Genomic DNA, 10,787 nt, shown 5'->3' with positions numbered 1-10,787 from the left:
TGGTAAAACCAAACACCGCTCGCGCCTCACAGATGACAGCTTACAGTTTTGTGTAAAGATGAGGTGACTTCGTACAGCCCCAATTTGTAGACGCTGTGCGCAGAGGTTCATAAGCAGACCCGACAATGTTTGCATGAACACACTTTGAAGCATTACGTTATGGACCACTTTTCACACATAGTTGCTGTACCCACACAGCCGGCTGTAGCTTTTCATCTCATAGCCCGACACATACACAAAAAAAAAAAAAAAAAAAAAAAAAAGCAGAGAGAGCACAGACTTTACACCTGAGAGGCGTGATTGCAGATGCCGCTGAGGTGGGTCCACCTCCCCTGCAGCGGCACTGCAGACCACGCCCTGCCACACACATCAAACACGTAAAATAAATATTTATGCACTTTTCATTCACTTTTTTTTTTTGTTATTTTTACACAGTGTTCTGAATGATTAACAATGGTCTACAGCCAATCTTGTGTATTATTATACAAACTTTGGTTGTAAGATTCAGATAACTATTTAATAAAAGCTAAATATTTTATATGAGAGTAAGAAAGAAAAGTATATCTTTGTCTCATACTCTCATCAGACAATACATGAACCTCTCAATAAACAAAATATTTGCTCGGCTTAAATGACAAACCGCTATTTTACACAGTGGAACACTTATTTTTAAACAAAACCAATGCAGTTCGCCACTGACAGTGCTTACCTTTGCACATCACAGTAAACACTGAACCAAGATGGCGCCCACGCGAACGAGAAATCTGAACTACGGTGTCCTGCAGAGGACAAATGGTCAAAATTGCTAAAATTTACAACATATATGCAGCTCAACAGCGACACCTTGTGACTTATTCCAGTCACTACCTTAAATATACATAACGTCTTACCTGACATTCAGTTCACCGGACACTCATACCGAATCACCAGCCCATATAAATGAAAAATAAGTCCAGCAGTCAACCAAGAGTCATCACGAAAGACTAGGGGTGACAGGAGAGCGTGAGCGGGCCTGGGTGTCAGCCAGCCCAGCCTGGGTGTCAGCCAGCCCGACCTGGGTGGCAGCCAAGCCGCGCTAGCCAGCTAGCTGCCATGCGGCGGTGAAACGAGAGCGTGAGCCGGCCTGGGTATCAGTCAGCCCGGCCTGGGTGTCAGCCAAGCCGCCCTAGCCAGCTAGCCGACTAGCTGCCATGCGGCGCTAGCAGTAACATCGTGAGAGATATGGGACTTCTTGATAAAATATGGGACTTCTTGATAAAACGAGCAGATATTTGAAGTTTACACCCCTACATTATCGCCTGAAAATAGGGGAGGCTGTCATAAAGTTCAACATCAGTAACTTAGCGCGCACAGCTGTATAGAAACTCCGGAAGAGACATATACCGGTGGCTAACGCGGAGCTAGCTAGCCACCGGTATATGAACAACTCAGTTATTTTTTCCACATCGACCAGCATCATCGGCCCATATAAACGAAAAATAAGTCCAGCTAATACAAAGACTGTTTGCGGAGCGATCGGGGGTGAAAGGAGTTAGAGACGCCTCACTGAAAGCCAAGCCTGGGTGCTTTTGAGCGAAGCGGCGCTAGCTAGCCGGCCGGCCGAACTAGCTAGCCGGCTAGCAGCAACATCGTGAGAAATCTGTTGCTAATATGGGATGTTTTGACAAAACGAGCAGATATTTGACGTTTACACACCTACATTCTCACCTGAAAACCGGTCGATCGGCGGCCGCCTCGCATGTTTCTTTCCCCACATATGAGGGGAAAGAGACACATACCGGTGGCTAGCTAGCTCCGCGTTAGCCACCACCAAACAACTCAGTTAGTTTTTCCTCATCGACCAGCATCATCGGCCCATATAAACGAAAAATAAGTCCAGCTAAGACAAAGACTGTTTGCGGAGCTATCGGGGATGAAAGGAGTTAGAGACGCCTCACTGAAAGCCAAGCCTGGGTGCTTTTGAGTGAAGCGGCGCAACATCGTGAAAAATCTGTTGCCAATATGGGATGTTTTGACAAAACGAGCAGATATTTGACGTTTACACACCCCCATTCTCACCTGAAAATATCTTAAAAGTTTACTTTGTGACCTAGAAACACAAATAAGAGGAATATATTAAACCAAGTGGCAGCCGCCATTGTTTGACTGGTAGAGGCGTGCTTTGAATTGTGGGATATGCAGTTTTCCACCAAGCATACACCCTTGCCGTTACCGTAACTATTCAATGCTTCGTGCAACCTTAAGAATTCCAATGGTTCCTGAAAGCACCGACGCTGTGCGCGCCGTTGATATTGTCGTCATTATGGTAATTCAAATACGGGGACATACCACTAGAGTGAGCCAACACACCACAAATTAAGTGAGTGAGCAAACACACCACAAAGTAAGTTAAGTTTCACTTTCGTTCGTTCCCATTCATTCCAATGGGCAAAAACTTGCATTAAAATATTCATATTTAAAAAACTATAGAAGTAATAAACACCAAAAGGCATAGCAACTCATTCCTGATCCAGCCGCACAAAATGATATAACATATATGAAGCTTGTGTCAAAACTGTGGGATGAGTTACGGTCCAAAATTTCAGGCGGAAAAAGAATAATAATAATAATAACTAGAAAGCGAAAATTTCTGAAGAAATTTTAAGTGTGCCTATGCCGCCGCTAATCAGTATAGTTTGCCATTCAAACGGCTACAGAGAGCAAAACTCACCGGAGCAGCCATTCTCCACCATGAACTATGGTAAAACCAAACACCGCTCGCGCCTCACAGATGACAGCTTACAGTTTTGTGTAAAGATGAGGTGACTTCGTACAGCCCCAATTTGTAGACGCTGTGCGCAGAGGTTCATAAGCAGACCCGACAATGTTTGCATGAACACACTTTGAAGCATTACGTTATGGACCACTTTTCACACATAGTTGCTGTACCCACACAGCCGGCTGTAGCTTTTCATCTCATAGCCCGACACATACACAAAAAAAAAAAAAAAAAAAAAAAAAAAGCAGAGAGAGCACAGACTTTACACCTGAGAGGCGTGATTGCAGATGCCGCTGAGGTGGGTCCACCTCCCCTGCAGCGGCACTGCAGACCACGCCCTGCCACACACATCAAACACGTAAAATAAATATTTATGCACTTTTCATTCACTTTTTTTTTTTGTTATTTTTACACAGTGTTCTGAATGATTAACAATGGTCTACAGCCAATCTTGTGTATTATTATACAAACTTTGGTTGTAAGATTCAGATAACTATTTAATAAAAGCTAAATATTTTATATGAGAGTAAGAAAGAAAAGTATATCTTTGTCTCATACTCTCATCAGACAATACATGAACCTCTCAATAAACAAAATATTTGCTCGGCTTAAATGACAAACCGCTATTTTACACAGTGGAACACTTATTTTTAAACAAAACCAATGCAGTTCGCCACTGACAGTGCTTACCTTTGCACATCACAGTAAACACTGAACCAAGATGGCGCCCACGCGAACGAGAAATCTGAACTACGGTGTCCTGCAGAGGACAAATGGTCAAAATTGCTAAAATTTACAACATATATGCAGCTCAACAGCGACACCTTGTGACTTATTCCAGTCACTACCTTACATATACATAACGTCTTACCTGACATTCAGTTCACCGGACACTCATACTGAATCACCAGCCCATATAAATGAAAAATAAGTCCAGCAGCCAACCAAGAGTCATCACGAAAGACTAGGGGTGACACGACAGCGTGAGCGGGCCTGGGTGTCAGCCAGCCCAGCCTGGGTGTCAGCCAGCCCAGCCTGGGTGTCAGCCAGCCCGACCTGGGTGGCAGCCAAGCCGCGCTAGCCAGCTAGCCGGCTAGCTGCCATGCGGCGGTGAAACGTGAGCGTGAGCCGGCCTGGGTATCAGCCAAGCCGCCCTAGCCAGCTAGCTGCCATGCGGCGCTAGCAGTAACATCGTGAGAGATATGGGACTTCTTGATAAAATATGGGACTTCTTGATAAAACGAGCAGATATTTGAAGTTTACACCCCTACATTCTCGCCTGAAAATAGGGGAGGCTGTCATAAAGTTCAAAATCAGTAACTTAGCGCGCACAGCTGTATAGAAACTCCGTCGTGCTAGCTAGCACGCAGTACAGTTATTGTAACTGTCAGCTGAAGGATATAAAAAAAAAACAACAACAGCAATAGAATAATATTAAACACAAAGTGAACCCGTCTTCCTTCATTAAATAGGTTCTTTTAGATGTTAAGGAGGAATTGACTTAACCAGGCTGGCGGAGAATGAAGACAACCGGACACCTGCTGCAGATGGGGAATCAGTGAACTTTTATTGAGACAGAGACAACCTCTCAACACAGCTCACATCAGGAGATTCCTAATATTTGCTGTGAGGATGGGTATATATTCTCTAAAACTTACAGGAGGGGGTTGTGAGGAAAGTGCTGCATTAGCAGAAAAACAACTCCATAAAAGGAAATCGGCCTTGGGTGTTCTAGTCTCTTCGCTTGCAGATATCTTACACCTGCAGGATGAGGCGATCGCTTCTTATCGCTCTCAAGGCCAAAGTCGTGAGCACATTTTTATTACACAGTTGCACAGTAACTTTAAAGCTGAACAATATTTAAAGCTGAATAATGTTTGATCAGATTATATTTTCTTCAAATCCCCCTTTTGACCCATCTTAAATGGGTCAACACACAAAAATAAGTAACATTCAAAGGAACACAGAGACGTGTCGAAGCCTGGCTCGAAAAACTCCTCGGGTCTTATCATTTGTCTTTATCTGTCATTGCAGATGAGGAGAAAAGAGTCCAGGCACCACCCTGCCCAGGGGTCGGCTGCAAGCAGTCTCGGTTCCCGACGAAAGCAGTAACAGCTGTCCTGCACACAAGGATACAACGAGTTAGTGCAACCAGGGTAGTGACACAAAATTAACAGTTCCTGTAACTCAGCAACCAAAAAGCATAAGTAATGATAAAAATGTGGAGAGTACAGAGTATACTATAATAATGAGAGATATAAACGTGAAAATGTGAAAGAATAAATCAACCGTAAAATAAACTCTGAACGGTAACTGCTAAGGACATTCAAAAGTGAATATGTTAAAAAGTGAGGAAGGGGTGTGGAATAAAACAATTTATATCCAGTGGTGGGAGTACACATTCGCTCAGGCTTAAGTCCGGAGACCCTGAGAACATCGCTTAACCCTCACAACCCGACCAGACACAGTTCAACCAGATATATCCTTCAAGAGGAAGTGGGTGAGGGAAACAATTAATAACAAGCCTAATACAAAACACCACAGAGAAACAACCATTCTAGAAGCATTTAAACAAGAGAAAGACGATAATGTTCGTCGCCCTCACGATCAGAGTTTTCATCATCCGTTGGCGAGGAGGTGGGAAGTTGACCAGCCAATAAAGGCATCTGCCGGGCGAGATCCTTATCCTCAGGAGTGAGAGCTGTAACAATCAGTCTCTGGAAGAGGGATCGAATGCATGGAATACAACAGCAACCGCAGGTGACTAGGACAGCAACAAAAACTGAGATGGAAACTAGGATGGAAGCTACAAGGGCCTTATATTTGCCAAACATGTTAAGCCAAGAGTCCCACATGGCAGTATCAACGCCCGAGTGTTCCTTCATTTTAACAGTAAGAGCTGTGAGACCAGTAATAGCTTTAGTGAGGGAACCATCAGGAGCTGTGTTATTGGGGATATAGGTACAGCACTCCTGACCAAAAAGGCTGCAGACTCCGCCTCTTTCTGCGAGGAGAAAATCCGTTGCGACCCTGTTTTGGAAAGCCATTAGGGAAGTGGCAGATAACTGTGCATGCACAGCTTCAAAACCATCTCGAGTGTAATTAGCCAACAGTTGCACATTAAAGTGAATGTAGTTAATTCTGTCTACATTCGCATTTATTTCAACCATCCAAAGTATCGAGGCCCATCCTGCTTTAACCTGGTCTCGCAGTTTATATTCATCGGGGACCCCACGGGGTATACCTACAGCATCAATATAGGTTGGATTATGAGCTGAACCTGGGATTAGAGAGCGTTTAGAGCGGCGTTCAGAGGAGGATGGGAGGCCAACTTCGTGTACTTCTATAGAGAGATCTACTGGAGTGACTAAAACAGGTAAAATAAGAGTTATGAGAGCGCAAAGACCTGACGCATCCCGAGGGAAACCATCATATAACTTGTTATTGCCACACCACCACCACAAATCAGCCCTAGCCGTAGGTCGGAAGTTTGGTTTCATAACCGTCATCTCAGTGCACCAAGAAGAGTTCAAGCTACCTAGTTTTACTGCATTGCCAGTCAGGTTAATACAAGTGAAATTGTTCACAGCTACATCTGAAGAAAAGAAAGGTGGTTTATTAGAGACCGAGCGTTGAGTTTTAGGAAAGTGGTTTTCCAGATATGAGCAATGACCTCGTTTTGTATTGTTCATAAGATGCAGGAGGCATGCACTATTGACTGGCGCCGGTACCACCCGTAAAGTGGGGCGGGCTCCCATACAAACTATGCAGTCGGAAGCCGTCTTGTCAGCAGCTTGTTCAGCTAGTAGTAACCAGTTGTTTGTTGCTCCAGAAATACCGGTTAGAATTTGGAAGAGGTCATCTTTAGACATTTTATTTGTGTCTACAATGCGTATTCGGCCGTTTCTCCCCCCGTTTGTATATGTCACCGGAGGGCCATTAAAGGTGGGGTTATCATCTTTAACTACAGAGCTTGGAGCTGCACCAACGCTAGGGCATATTTCCATTTGCCAATACAGGGCGGTGCGATCAGTCCAAGGGGCAAGTATAAATTGTTGACAGGAGGTCAAGGCCAGATCCTTTAGGGTAAAAATTAAGCCTGAAAGATCCGGTTTTTTTGCTATTCTGAGCATATTTTGGTTTCTCCAGTGCAAAGCCTGACCCCTAGAGTGCTTGGACCAATCGAGGTCCGTTTCTGACACTAAACTGGACCACTTCCACTGATGCCAACCTCCCAGGGTTATATACCACACTGAGGAGGAGAGATGTACTGCAAGGTTAAAAAGATCCCCCCCTTGGTCTTTGGTGACGGGAGTGACTGGGAAGCTAGCGAAATCTATTTCGACTACCCAACTTTTATTGTTGGGGACACAGAGAGTAATCATTCTAGTCGTACTTGGGGTACAGGAGGTAACCGTGTCTCGTTTCTTTCTAAATGGATTGGGCGTGGGCAAAACTGGAGAGGAAGTGGTGGGCAAGACCCTAGGGGCTACATTTGTCAGATTGGGACTGTCAGAAGGGGGAGAAGCTTTTGAACTTGAAGGTGTCAGAAGTGTCGGGGGCCCTTCACAGATCAGGATTATGCCAATGGGAATGAGACCCAGGGCCAGGAAGCAAACAAAGACGCAACATCTTTGCCTGCCTGTCATTTCAGGGGGAAAGGGCCAAGACATGTTTACTTAGCTTGGATGTCTTCTAATAGAGGATGATGGGGCAGAGAAAGGTGGTCCAGTTCCCCCCACCTCGCCAAGGGCGTGTTCTAGGAGTTAAAGAGCAACAAAAAGTATCAGTGACACAACTTTAAATGAGCTTTCAGCGGTTAAAACTATTGCAATGTAAAATGTAAATCTTAAAAACTCAAGCCAATATAAAAGCAAAGTCATAAAAGATGTTAAAAATAAAAAAATGTTTAGTTCAGTATGAAGAACACCCCCTTTTGTAACCAGCCGGCTTGTAGGTTGAGTTTTGGCTCCCTCAAGTGGTTGGTGATGCTGTTGCAGCTCCTTCTGACAGGTCCTTCTGCACCTCTCTCAAGGTTCTTCCTGGTTCGGTGGCAGCAGCGCACTGTGTGTAATGAAACCAGGTGTCACCTTTCCCTTCGAGCCTGACAGCATGGGAGGTCCGCTCTGTTATGCGGTAAGGGCCTGTCCAGCGAGGCTCAGCCCACTTTCTCTTTGTGACTTTCAGGAGGACGTAGTCCGTTCCAGGTGTAGCCGCCTCTTTCAGCTCTTGCTGGTTTCTTTCAGCGACCTGTGAGGAATACTGGGCAACAAAACTGCGGAGCATGTTATAATATGTCCTCGGATCGAGGTCTGAATCAGCTTCATCCGACATTAACAGGCGAGAGGAGGGGCCAGGAAAAGGCCTGCCATGCTCCAACTCAAATGGAGTGTAACCAGAGGTTTGATTTACTGAGCATCTTATGGACATTAATGCAAGAGGCAATGCCTTAACCCAATCTAATTTGGTCTGTGCACAGATTTTAGCCAATTTAGTTTTTAGAGTTTGATTCATCCTTTCCACTTTCCCCTGGGACTGGGGGTGGTAAACTGAGCCAAACTTATGTTTCAAACCTAATGCGGCTTCAACCCTCTGCAGATCGTGGTTCCTGAAATGTGAACCATTGTCCGACCTTATGACCTCGGGAAACCCATGCTGTGGTATATAATGATTAATCAGACACTTCACCACAGTTCTACTGTTTTCACTTGCTGTCGGCCAGGCTTCTGGCCAACCTGAAAATGCATCCACAGCCACCAGCAGGTACCTGTAACTACCTACTCTGTCCACCATGTCTGTGTAATCAATGATTATTTCTTTCCCTGGGCAAAGTGGGATGGGGAAGTACCCTGCTATTGGCTTGAAGGCGGGCTTGATTCCAAATTGGTTGCACTCCTTACAGGTTTTAACCATGTATTTTGTCATGTCTTTTAGATAAGGGTGCCACCAGGCGGCTAAGTTCCTCATCATTTGTGCAGGTCCCACATGCCCCACTCCATGTGCCTCTTCCATTGCTGTCTGTCTGACCCCTGGCGGTAGAATGGGCCTTCCATCTGGGCCACGCCAAACATCTGTGTTTGTGGCCCCTCTTGTTACCCATAATGATTTTTCCTGGGGGCTGGCTTTGTCCTGTAACTCTCTGATTGTGGCTAGGCCTAGTTGTATGGGTGGTCTTTCTGGAGGGGGTGTGGCTTCTGGGTCCATTACCATAATCAGGGAGGGTAAGTAACCAGCTGTCTGCTTCGCTACTAAGTCGGCCTGTTTGTTACCTAATGCCACTAAATCCAATCCGGCACTGTGTCCTTTGCATTTTACCACTGCCACCTTAACAGGTAACAACAGTGCTTCCGCTAATTCCCTCATTTCTATCTCATGTTTAATAGGCTTTCCGCTGGCTGTCAAAAAACCAGCTCTTAGCCACTGCTTGAGCTCCACATGCACTGCTCCCACAGCATAAGCTGAATCACTGTATATATTCACTTTCTGTCCCTTTCCCATCCTTAAGGCTTCAATCACCGCTCTCAGTTCAGCTCTCTGTGCAGACTGTTGTCCTGTCAACTGCTCTGCTTTCACTGTTTTCCATCTCATGTCTGTCTGTTCCACTATTGCCCATGCAGCCTTCAACATTCCACTTTCAGTTCTGAAACAACATCCATCTGTGAACCAATCTTTTTCTGCATCCATTAGAGGTTCTGCCTGCAAATCTGGCCTGATTTTCTCCTGTACCTGCACAACCTCTTCACACATATGTGGTTCCCCTGATCCCATGTGATCAGCCATGTTTATGCCTTCATGTGAGTAGGTGATGTGTGGTGCTTCCAAAATGGTACTGAGGCGTCTCTGCCTGAGTGAAGTGAGTGTGAAGGCCTGTGAGGAGACGTAGGCCACCACACTGTGTGATGTCAAAATTTTTAGTGGGTGGTTCATCACTATGTGTGCTGTTTTCTGAATGATTTTTGCAAGTCCAGAAACGTGTTGTGTGCACGGTGGGTGGCGTTTTTCAGTGTTGTCCAGCATTACGCTTACATATGTCAACACTTTTCTCTCTCCCCCTTTTTTCTGGAACAGGATACCATTGATATGGGTTCCAGTTCCAGAAACATCAAGATGAAAAGGCAAAGCATAATCTGGCACAGCAAGGTCAGAGGCGACAGAAAGCTGTTGTTTTAACTTTATAAACGCCTGTTCTGTTTCTGTAGTCCATGAGAGGGGAGCAGAGAGGTTTCTCATGCCTTGTTCATTTACCAAAGCGCGCAAAGGGGAAGTAAGGCCAACATAGTCTGGGACATAGGTCCTGCTGTAACCAGTCAGGCCCAAAAATGACAACATGTCTTTTACAGTTAGAGGTTTTGGATGGTGCAAAATGGAGTTCCTGTGTTCTGGGGACAAGGAAATACCGGACTGTGAGACCATGCGGCCTAGAAAAGAAACCTGTTTTCTTGCAATCTGTAGTTTGGTTTTGCTCACTTTAAAACCTGTGTTGGCCAGGTGTTGAAGTACCACTCTGGTGGCCTCCAAACAGATGTCAGCCGTGGGGGCAGACAGCAAAAGGTCATCCACATATTGTATTAACATACAGTCAGATGGTAGTGGGCTGGTTTGTAAAAGTTCTTTCAAACACTGATTAAACAGTCCGGGGGAGAGGGCAAATCCCTGTGGTAAGCGAGTGTAACGCCATTGTCGGCCTCTAAATGTAAATGAGAAAATGTCACGCAGTGACTCACGAAGTGGGAGGCAGAAAAAGGCATTAGCCAAGTCAATGCAGGTGAACCAGGCATGAGATGGTGGGAGGTTGGTCAAGGCAACATAAGGATTAGGCACAGGCAAAGTAGGAGTGCCAAGTAAGGCATTAATCCTTCTCAAATCATGTGCCATTCTGAACTTCCCCGTGCCTTTTTTCTCAACGGGTAGGATGGGCGTGTTCCACTTAGAGCAGGAGGGCTCCAAGACACCGGCAGTGACCAAACCAGAAATTGTTTCTGCAATCCCAGCCTCAGCCTCCGGTCTGTGTGGGTACTGAGGCTGCCAC

The 10,787-nt window shown here is 45.4% G+C and overlaps 1 long non-coding RNA gene across 1 annotated transcript in view; it reads right to left on the bottom strand.

Annotated features, from left to right (window-relative positions):
* Nucleotides 1-2,799: 2,799 nt before the first annotated feature.
* The window catches only part of LOC145432206 (uncharacterized), a 48,216-nt gene continuing 40,228 nt past the window's right edge, over nucleotides 2,800-10,787 (bottom strand). Inside the window, exon 2 of the long non-coding RNA XR_013912484.1 lies at nucleotides 2,800-3,793. This is a non-coding gene — a long non-coding RNA (uncharacterized LOC145432206). The remainder of the gene's footprint in view (nucleotides 3,794-10,787) is intronic.

This window comes from Astatotilapia calliptera, chromosome 12 (assembly GCF_964374335.1).
Source record: "Astatotilapia calliptera chromosome 12, fAstCal68.1, whole genome shotgun sequence".
NCBI lineage: Eukaryota > Metazoa > Chordata > Actinopteri > Cichliformes > Cichlidae > Astatotilapia > Astatotilapia calliptera.
This window is presented reverse-complemented; position numbering and strand designations above follow the sequence as displayed.